An 11300-nucleotide genomic window follows, 5' to 3' on the forward strand; every position below is an offset into this window, starting at 1 on the left:
TTACCAAAGACAGACAGAGGGCCTTCTCGGCCTCCATAATTGCATGAACCAATTCCCATAATAAATCTCCTCCTATTTACCTGTACTATTGGTTCTGAGGAACCTCGACTAAAACAACACCCCACATAGTTTTTGTGAGAGCCAAAATAAGAGCATATGTGTAAAGTATTTTATAAAGTGATATAGATGGGATGTCTTATTACTGCTATCTATAGGGGATATCTGTTGTTTTTGCCTATCAGGCATGCTTTCCCCTTATTTTGAAAATTGTAAACTATTTTTTATTTCATTCTCATCTTATGCTTTTAATCTAGATTGTTCAGAATGGGTGGACATCATCCCTGAGGGGGGGAGTCTGCAATACAGACCTAGAAGGACTGAGGGAACAATGTAAGTCGGAGGTCTTCTTGGAGGGTGTGGCTGAGAATACGCTTACACAAGGAAAGCAGAATAAAGAATTAGAATCACGGCATCCTAAACACATTAACCCCTGCAATTTAGATGAGCTTAAACCAGATGTATCCCTAAAATGCCCAGTAGTATGAGTCCCCAAATTCCCCTTTCTCTCATTTACCATCAGGAAGGTACCAGCTGAGACACAACAATGAGAGAAATGTTAACTAGAAATCTTGAATATTACTTGGAAAATCTCTGGACCCTAATTTTTATCTTTTTTTTGGTAAAGTTTTTATCATAGGGTGTGTGAGCTCACTGGAGAGACAGAGAGCGAGATCGTGAGAGGAATAGTGGGAAATCATCCTCTACTCCCCAGGGAGGATGGCCACACTGCAATCCCCTTCCCTCTAGTCTCCTCCTGGGACTTTGGGCACACATGCACATGCTTCTGGCATTAGTTTTAAGCTGCCAAGTCTGGGACTCAAACCATGGTCAACCATGTGAGAGTCCAACACCTTAACCACCATGCTATCTGCTGGCCCCTGGACCTAATTTTTATAAAGCAATTAGATGATCACCTCAAAGTCAACCTTAAAAACACAGGAACTTGGGAACCAGCAGTTAGCGTAATGGCTATGTCACTGGACTCCCACGTAGTCGACCACGGTTCACGTCCCGGACCCGGTGGCTTAAAACTCACGCCGGGCGCGTGTGCGTGCGTGCCCAAGATCCCGAGAGGAGAATGGAGGAGAAGGGATTGCGGTGTGACCATCCCCCCTGGGGGGTGATTTCTCGCTTTCTGTCTCTATGTCTCTCTCTGTCTGTCTGGCGAGTGCACGCGCCCTATAGCAAAAATCTCTCCAAAAAAAAAAAACAGGAACTTTCATTTCCTTCTGCACTTTTTTCTTTCTCAGAGAGAATCAGAAGCTTTTCCACCTTCTTCCCTGGGCCCCCTACCCTTACCCCAGTCCAGTGTGCTCAGCCTTGTGCTTGGCTTACTCAACAACCAGAAAGAACCTACACGCATCTGGTTTTCTGAAGGCCAGACGAAGCCTTTCCTCCAACCCCTTACCAATCTGCTCACCCTGCAGTTGTGGGTGAGGCTTGTGAGGAAGTAATAAAATGTCTTCCACTACCAGGAGTACAAAGGAGCCCAAGCCCCACCTCTTCCCTCTAAGTCTCATAGTCTTTATTCTGGAGAGGGAACCGCCTCTCAATAGCAAGGAGAGAGGAGGTGCCTTCATCCAGATTAAAGACTGAGGAACAAAGAAAGCCCCTACAATAATGAATTTAATTTCAAGGACCATTTTGTTCATGAGAAGTGTTCACTGGTAGCTAAATCGTCTTGATTTTCCTGCTAATAAACAGTGAAGATGCTCAAAAGTAAAGCAGCACTGGGGAGAAATCAAGGGCTTAGGCCATTTATGAAAATAGATAGTCAGCCTTTGAATAATTAAGGATGTTCAATTTGTAGGATATTAAAGAAGATCTGAATTTCCATTTATGTTATAGCATGTCATTACTAATCCTGGACATTAAAATTTTACCATAAGGTACAGACAATTCTGCCAAAGAATTTCACTTATTGGCTGGATTAGATATTAAAATATGGGAAATACTGAATTATAGAATACTATATGTTGAATATTTAATCAAGTAATCCCCCATGCTGATAAGTAGGGGTTCCAGAAATAATGCCTGTTGCATGTTGGCACTTAATCAATACCTGTTAATGACAGTCACTGGAAAGCAAGTAGATGCCCATTTGACTTACAATCCAAATTTGAAGCACTCAGGTTAAAATCATTCTATGAAAGACTGTTGGTAGTTATAAATAGTTAAAGGGAAGGTAAGAAGATCGAAGCTGTTGCCAGAGTTGACGCCTTTGGGAGTTCCTAGGTCATAATGCATGAGCTTATTATTCATATAAAATTTGGCCCTCGTTTCTAGGTCTGATTCTCTTTTTTTTTCATTTTTAAAACATATGTATATAATTTTTAATTGTACCAGATTCTCTTGGGAGACCAGCAGAAGATTCTGACTACAAAATCCCTACTACTTGTCAAAGGAGGAAGAACAGAAGAAGAAAGCAGAAGGAGAAAGAAAAGAAGATAAATAAGGGGAAGGAAGAAGAAGAGAAAGAAGGAAGGGGAGGGTGTTGGGAAAGGGGAAAGGAGGGAGAGAGAGAGGAGGAAAAAAATGAGGTGATGTGGGTTTGTGGAGAGGAAATAAAATGAATAAGAACCTCTTATTCTAAAAGAAACAAAAAACAAACAAAACTATGCAATCATTGCTTAGGACATCATGTCTAGTTTTTCACTTCTGAGTACTACACAGTTTAAATGCAATTTTTTTTTTTTTTGGAGAGGTTTTCGCTATAGGGCACGTGCGCTCGCCAGACAGAGAGAGACATAGAGACAGAAAGCGAGAAATTACCCCCCAAGGGGGGATGGTCATGCCACAATCCCTTCTCCTCCATTCTCCGCTTGGGATCTTGGGCACGCATGCACACACACCCAGTGTGAGTTTAAGCCACAGGGTCTGGGACACAAACCGCTGTCGACTACGTGGGAGTCCAGCAACATAGCCATTACGCTAACTGCTGGTTCTCTAAATGCAACTTTAAAAACACATTTAAGCTCAATTAGACATAGAGATGATACAATTAGTTTTCTTAAGATTTTTTTTTTAATTTTCCAGAGGACATGTGCACGTGCCACAGAGAGACAGCGAGACACAGAGAGAGAAAGCTTTCCCCAATGCGACATGGTCATGCCGCAATTCCATTTCTTCTCCTCCATTTCTCCTTCTTGTTGGAATTTGGGGCATGTACACATGTGCCAGGCGTGTTTTCCAACTGCCAGCGCCAGAATTTGAACCGTGGTGGGTCATGTGGGGCCTGGCTTCCTTAAACACCAGGCCATGGGGCCAGTCCTCTTAAGTAATATTAAAGTCTTGTTTCTTAGATTAATTAAAAGACATGAGGTAGGGAGAAGTAATTTTAATAATTGGCTGGAGAACATGCTGCCAGTGACTTTGGGAGGCCTTGAGGAGGGACTTTTCCAGGAATTGAGCAGATGATCCTTACGATGAAAGAAAGGAGATGGTGAAGAGGCTCGTCCCTAGGAGCTGCTTACATCTGATTGGTTTATCTCTGTTTTAGGTTCGCTGTCCTGCTCAGTTCTTAGCAACCTCTTCAGGGATTTGATTTATTAGTGTAAGCTCGGATGACGATGACTTCCTACTGTGGCATCGGTCTGTTTGCACTTAGGCTACAGAAAAGCCTGTTTCAACCCCTGAGTTCTAGGTTTCTCACCCCCCAGAAATTATGGTGAAAAGAGAGAATTATAAATAGACGTTACTTTCTATAGGGTGCATACACTCACCAGAGAAACAAAAAGTGAGAAAACACCCCCTAGGGGGATGGCCACACCACAATCCCTTCTCCTCCATTCTCCTCTCGGGATTTTGGGCCCTCACACACACACGTGCGCAGGGTGTTTCAAACCGCCAGGCCCAGGTCTTGAACTGCATTGGGAATCCAGCAATGTAACCATTATGTCATCTGCTTGTCCCAGTCATGACACATTTTTACATAGAAAAGAATGGCATGACTTTCCCAACAACTTAATATATACATTTAATGTATGTTAATATGTGGAGGGCATTGCATATGGAAGCCATCCTGGGAGCTTCTTGAGAACTGTCTGCCATCTTAGAAATCTTAGGCTTCACTTCCTCATTGAGCAAACCATGTCTCAGAAATTATGTGACCAACTGTTGCTAGGCAATGGGAGATCCACCCACATCAATGATTGGCTCATACTGTTGTATTTCATTTTCAAGCAACCAATTGGTGCCCACCAGCCTGTATATAACACACAGTTTGCTCTGCAATAAACGAAGACTTGATCAGCATCTCATCTTGTCTCCACTCTGTGTTGTGTGAAAGTTTTATGTGAGTCCCCTTTTTCACCGACCTCACCCAGGTACCCATTCGACTGTCCTGCGGGTCAGGGCAAGTGGCGCTCGGACGTGGAGCCCTGGAGTAGAGGGTCAGAGTGAAGTGCACAGTGAAGAAAGCCAGGCCTGGTAAGAGAGGAAGGGTAAGTAGTAATACAGAGATTGCTTAAAGTAATACAGAGATTACTAACTAACTTCCTAGTGTGCAGTTATGGGACAGCAAATGAGTAAGCATGAATTATTTGTTCAGGGGCTTAATGATGCTCTTAGAACATGCAGAGTTAAAATTAGAATTAAACAGTTACTTTCCTTTTTTGATTTTCTAAAAGATGTGTGTCCCTGGTTTCCTCAAGAAGGTACTATAGGTGAAGTAAGGTGGAAGAGGGTAGGTGATGCTCTGAAAGACTACTATGTCGCATGTGGCCTGGAAAAAGTCCCAGTAATAGCCTTTTCTTATTGGAGTTTAATAAATGAAATTATTGGGTTCCGGCCAACAGACCCCAGAATTGCAGCAGTAGTTGAGGAAGGGGAACAAATTATGCAAAAAGAAAAATTTCGGGAATTAATTAGTGATGACATTATGGAAACTACAAAAAACCCAGAAACAAAAAAAGATGATCTACTTTCTTTAGATAGTGAGGAAGAAACAACAAATTTTAATAAACAATCAGATGTTAGACCAAAACAATTTAAAAAATCTAGAGTAAATGAGGAGACTATAAATCCTACAAAACCTCAGAAAAAATTATATCCATCCCTTACCAACCTTAAAGTTAATTCGGATGGTCAATTGGCTGATCCTGAGGAAGAAATTTTAGAAACAAAGACAAAATGGCCGCTTGAAAAAGAATCCTTAGAAACAAAAACAACCAAACACAATGATACAAATCCAAAATGGCCACCTCCCGAGCCCCAAATGGCCACCTGAGAGAGAAACTTCAGAAATGGAGACTGTTGAGTACAACAATTCAAAATGGCCACTTTTCAAAAAACGACCACCATCTTATGACTCTGTTGTATCTGTGCTATCTTTGACATGTAATCATCCTTGCCATGAAAAGACTACTCCGCCATCTTTGGTGATGCCTGTTATTGATCACAGGGCAGAGGTTCAGGCCAAGATTGAACAACTCAAAGATCATATTCAGTTAGAAGAAGAACATCAAGAATTGATATCATGATTAGAAAAATTGAAAGTGGGTAAATCTAAAAGCACAGCTTTCTCATCCTTGCAAAATAGCTGTCAGCCCACTTTTATTCCTAGTGCAAAATTTAAACTAGCTCAGAAATTACAACCACTGATAGATCTTGATGAACAGGAAGCCTTTCCAGTGACAGAAAACACAGATGCACAAGGACAAGCATAGCATCATGTACGTGGCTTTGATTTTAACATCATAAAAGAAATTAAAACAGCAGTTGCTCAATATGGAGCTATAGCTCCATATACCTTAGCCATAGTTGATTCAGTGGCAGAAAACTGGCTTACACCAATAGATTGGCACACAGTGGCCCGTGCTGCACTCTCTGGAGGAGACTACTTGCTTTGGAAATCAGAGTATGTAGAACAGTGCAAGGATACTGCACACCGTAATGCCCAGGCCAATAATGGCTGGACAATAGATAAGTTGTTGGGAGAAGGTAATTTTGCTACTACTGATGCTCAGATGCAATATGATCCAGGACTCTTTAGTCAAATTAATACGGCAGCCATGAGAGCTTGGAGGAAACTTCCTACTAAAGGAGATTTAAGTACCTCCCTTACAACAATAAAACAAGGACCTGATGAACCTTTTTCTGAATTTGTTCTGATTACAACTGCAGGCAGAATATTTGGCAGTGCTGATGCAGGTACAGAATTTGTTAAACAACTGGCATATGAAAATGCTAATGCTGCCTGTCAAGCAGCAATTAGACCATATAGAAAAAAGACAGACTTATCAGGATATATTCGTCTGTGTTCTGATATTGGGTCAGCATATCAGCAAGGAATGGCTATAGCTGCCGCCCTTCAAGGTTATAATAGTGTCCGCCAATTCCTTACTCGTAATGATAATGCCAACAAAACAAATAACAAATTCACTTGCTATAATTGTGGTCGGCCTCGCCATACAATGAGAAATTGTAGAATGAAAAATAATGGTAATCAACAACAACTAAACCAACTTCCTGACTTGTGTAATAAATGTATGAAGTGATGTCACCCTCCTAATGAATGTAGATCCAGATTTGATGTCAATGGTAGGCCAATTAATCGAGATCAGGGAAATGGGAACAGGGGGCTGCTCCAAGCCCCCAAACCCAAACAAGCTTTTGGGGCACTAGAGTTTTTTTCAGCAACCAACACCAATCCATTTCAGACCTCTCCAGAGCAACCCCAGGAAGCTCAGGACTGGACCTCTGTTCCACCACCCACACAGTATCAACTCCGGAAATGGGGGTTCAGGCTTTACCTACCGGAGTCTTTGGTCCTCTGCCACCAAAAACCTTTGCAATACTCTTGGGACGCAGTAGTGCCACTATGGAGGGACTTCAAGTCTTTCCAGGAGTGATAGATAATGATTATAAAGGAGAAATTAAAATTATGGCTTCTTCTCCAAGGTTGATTACGACCATTCCCGCTAACAAACACATAGCTCAGCTCTTACTTCTTCCATTGCTTTCAACTCAAAACAATGTTCAAGCCTCTTCATGGGGTGAAAAAGGCTTTGGTTCCTCAGATGCCTGTTGGATACAACAAATTTCTCCAACTAAACCAATGCTTACTTTATGGTTGGATGGAAAACAATTTTCTGGACTGATAGACACTGGAGCTGATGTTACAATTATTAAAAAAAGACAATTGGCCTCTTCTTGGCCTCTGGTGCCAACCTTGACTAACTTAAAGGTTATCGGGCAAAGTCAAAATCCTGAAAGTTCAAAAATGTTACAATGGAAAGACAGGGAAGACAATCAGGGACACATTCAACCTTTCGTAATACAAGGCCTTCCGATTAACTTGTGGGGACGAGACTTGTTATCACAAATGAGTCTCTTGATGTTCAGCCCAAATGATACAGTAACTGCACAAATGCTGGCTCAAGGTTATGCACCAGGGAAAGGCTTGGGAAAAAATGAATCAGGCATTGTTCAACCTCTATTGCCTGAACCTAAACTTGATAGAGCCGGACTGGGAAATTTATCCTAGTGGCCATTGACATCCTGTACTCCACACAGATCGGATCACCAGGAAAGATAAGACACCAGTGTGGGTTGATCAATGGCATCTACCTTCTGAAAAATTACGAGCTGCTCAATTGTTAGTACAGAAAAAAATTAAAGCAGGACATATTGTAGAAAGTACTGTTAACGGATGGAAAAGTGTTGAGCTGCATTGTGAAATCCTTGGTTCTTTGGGTTCAGATCACTAAAATTAGAGATCTGTCCCTAAGTGCAAAATGAAATTGCAACCACGAATGAAGCAGAAAAGAAAGTTTAATAGAAAAGAAAGGAAAGGAAAGAAAGGAAGTACACCCTTCCTTGTTGTTGGGCGGGCAGATTGCCAAGTAGCAACTGCGTTTGATACTGGTCAACCATTATTTTTATTACTAGAGGTCATGAATATTCATTAGTGGATGGCCCCCTTACGCTGCCTAGGTTCTTCCTTTAAATTTGAATCCACACATTCTCTCCTGCACGGAACACTTGTCTACCCGAGGGTTAAAGATTGCCCCAGAAAAAGTACAACTTAAAGATCCCTATACTTATTTAGGATATCATCTTTTGGGTCCAAAAATTACTACTCCTAAAATACAGTTCAGACTTGACAATTTGAAAACTTTAAATGACTTCCAAAAAATTATTAGGTGATATCAATTGGATCTGTCCTTATTTAAAACTAACTACAGGTCAGCTTAAACCTTTACTTAATATTTTACAGAGAGACTCTGATCCTAGGTCTCCTCCAGTGCTTACGGAGGAAGGCCGTCAGGCACTGTCTATAGTAGAAAAAGCCATTGCCTCTCAATTCGTTACAGCCATTGATTACAGTCAACTGTTACTCCTTGTCATTTGTGGTACTACATTTACACCAACGGCAGTGTTCTGGCAATCGGCACCAATTATGTGGGTTCGCCTTCCATCTTCTCCTTTGAAGGTTATATATCCTTATTATCAAGCTGTGGCTGATATAATTAGTATGGCACGAAATTTAAGTGTTACCTACTTTGGCAAAGATCCTGATGTGATCATTCAGCCAATACTAAAAATCAGATAAATTGGCTATTCCAACAAACAGATTTTTGGCCTATTGCATGTGCTTCCTTTACTGGAACTATTGATAACCATCTTCCTCCAGATAAATTCTTACATTTTTTATATACCCATGATTTTGTTTTCCCTGTACAAACTTTGCTTCATCCTGTTAAAAATGGTTTACTGGTTTTTACTGATGGTTCCTCCACTGGAACTGCTTCTTATTCATTTTCTGATCAAACAGTTACGTTCACCACTTCCTCTACATCAGCTCAATTGGTTGAACTGCAAGCAGTTATGGCAGTCTTCTCTGCTTTTCCTGATGCACCTTTGAACTTATGCACAAATAGTGCTTACATTGCTATGTCTGTACCACTTCTGGAAACTGCCGCACAAATTAAACAAGTTTCTCAGGCCACACAGTTTTTCCTCCAATTACAGTCTCTCATTAGAAATCGGAAGTTACCTTTTTATATTGGCTATTTGCGCACACATACAGACTTGCCTGGCCCTTTAACTGAGGGTAATCATCGCACTGATCTGGCCACAAAACATTCTCTTTTGGTTCGTACTCAAACTGACACAAATCTTTCAGATGCTGTTGCTGCCCATGGATTACATCATTTGAATTCTCACACCCTTCGTCTCATGTTTAAAATTACTCGAGAACAGGCTCGACAAATTGTAAAACAATGTCCGGCCTGTCTTACTCTTTTGCCTACACCACACTTGGGTATTAACCCTAGAGGCCTTATGCCTAATGCTTTATGGCAAATGGATGTCACTCATGTTGCAGAATTGGATACACTTAAATACGTACATGTCACTGTTGACACCTTTAGTGGTTTCATTTTTGCTACGGCACAAACCGGAGAGGCTGGTAAACATGTTATTTCTCATGTTCTTGCCTCACTCTCTGTTCTGGGTAAGCCTCAACAAATTAAAACAGATAATGGCCCAGGATATACCGGAAACAATTTTAGTTCTTTTTGTAAACAACTCCATATTAAACATGTCACGGGAATTCCATACAATCCCCAGGGACAAGGTATTGTTGAACGTGCTCATCTTTCCTTGAAAAATACTTTCCAAAAATTAAAAAAGGGAGAAGTTTTACAAATTAAAGGTTCACCAAAAAACCTTCTAGCACATACACTTTTTGTCCTAAATTTTCTAACACTTGATAAAGATGGACACTCAGCTGCTGAGTGCTTCTGGCATTCAACTACTAAGACAAAATTTGCCACAGTTTTGTGGGAAGATCCACTAGACAATATGTGGAATGGCCCAGACCCTGTCCTCATATGGGGCAGAGGGTCTGTTTGCGTTTATTCCCAAAAAATGGATGCTGCTCGTTGGCTACCAGAAAGATTGGTTAAACAAATCAATTCAAATGATAATAATTCATCCAGGGATGATAAAACCCTGAGATACCTCTCTCTCCTTCCACAGATCAACAAAATGAAGATTCTTCTTAAATACTTGGTCCTGTTTTACCTCTTCAACACTATCTCTGCTGGTTTTAACCCTGGCCCAATTCTGACAACCTCTGATCACCACATTCCTTGTATATGAGTGGTAAGATCACTCAACTTTCTTTACACCACTCACAACAGGTATATGCTCCGGACAAACCACATATCTACACAGTTGGTATTGCATTAATAAACCCACTACCTACTCGTTTACACCTCCTCCATGCACCTGTACAATTTTCAAATCCACACTTCACATCTCTTGCTACAATCACGCACCACACACATTCACAATAACAAAACTTATTTCACGGCCACACAGATTAAAACCTTTTCAGATCGGCAGGAACTTCAGGCATCTCGAGCCGCCGTGAAGAACCCTGCATACTTGATAATCAAAGAAAAACCCTTTGTTGGAACTTAACTGCTCCTCCCCACATCTCTGATGGGGGTGGACCTCAAGACTAATTAGACTCCCTTACAAAAGTAGTACTCCAAAATAAACGTGGATTAGACCTCCTCATGGCAGAACAGGGGGTCTCTATCTTGCCTTGCAGGAACGCTGCTGCTTTTACGCCAACAAATCTGGCATTGTTCGAGACAAGCTCAATCAACTGCAAGAAAGTCTTCTGGAACGAAGAAAACAACTCACCGATAACCCTTTCTTTACTGCCTGGAATGGACTTCTCCCATATTTTCTCCCCTTGCTTGGTCCAATTCTGGGTTTATTGATTGTTTGCTCTTTGGGACCTGTTCTCTTTAATAAGCTCGTGGCTTTCCTTAAACGCCAAATTGATGACTCCATAAAAATGCAGCCTATCCAAGTCCACTACCACAACCTGGAGATGGAGTATCGCGGAGCCTAAACATTGCTCCTGCCTGAGGCGCTGAATTGGTTAGCCAAAGACGGGTAAGAGAGTCTGAGCCTATAACAGCTGTATAAGTCCTCCCACCTAAGACAGGAAACCCATCATAGCTATGGGATTCTCCAATGATGGGTAAGAATGGACGTGTGGCTCGATAAATGACTCCAACTTAAGACAGGCATGATTCCCCCAGGCTTTTCTCCTCTCTTTGAAAAAGTAAAAAAGGGGGATATGTGGAGGGCATTGCATATGGAAGCCATCTTGGGAGCTTCTTGAGAGCTGTCTGCCATCTTAGAAATCTTAGGCTTCACTTCCTCATTGAGCAAACCATGTCTCAGAAATTATGTGACCAACTGTTGCTAGGCAA

Source organism: Tupaia chinensis, unplaced genomic scaffold, assembly GCF_000334495.1.
Source record: "Tupaia chinensis unplaced genomic scaffold, TupChi_1.0 Scaffold000354_1, whole genome shotgun sequence".
Lineage (NCBI taxonomy): Eukaryota > Metazoa > Chordata > Mammalia > Scandentia > Tupaiidae > Tupaia > Tupaia belangeri.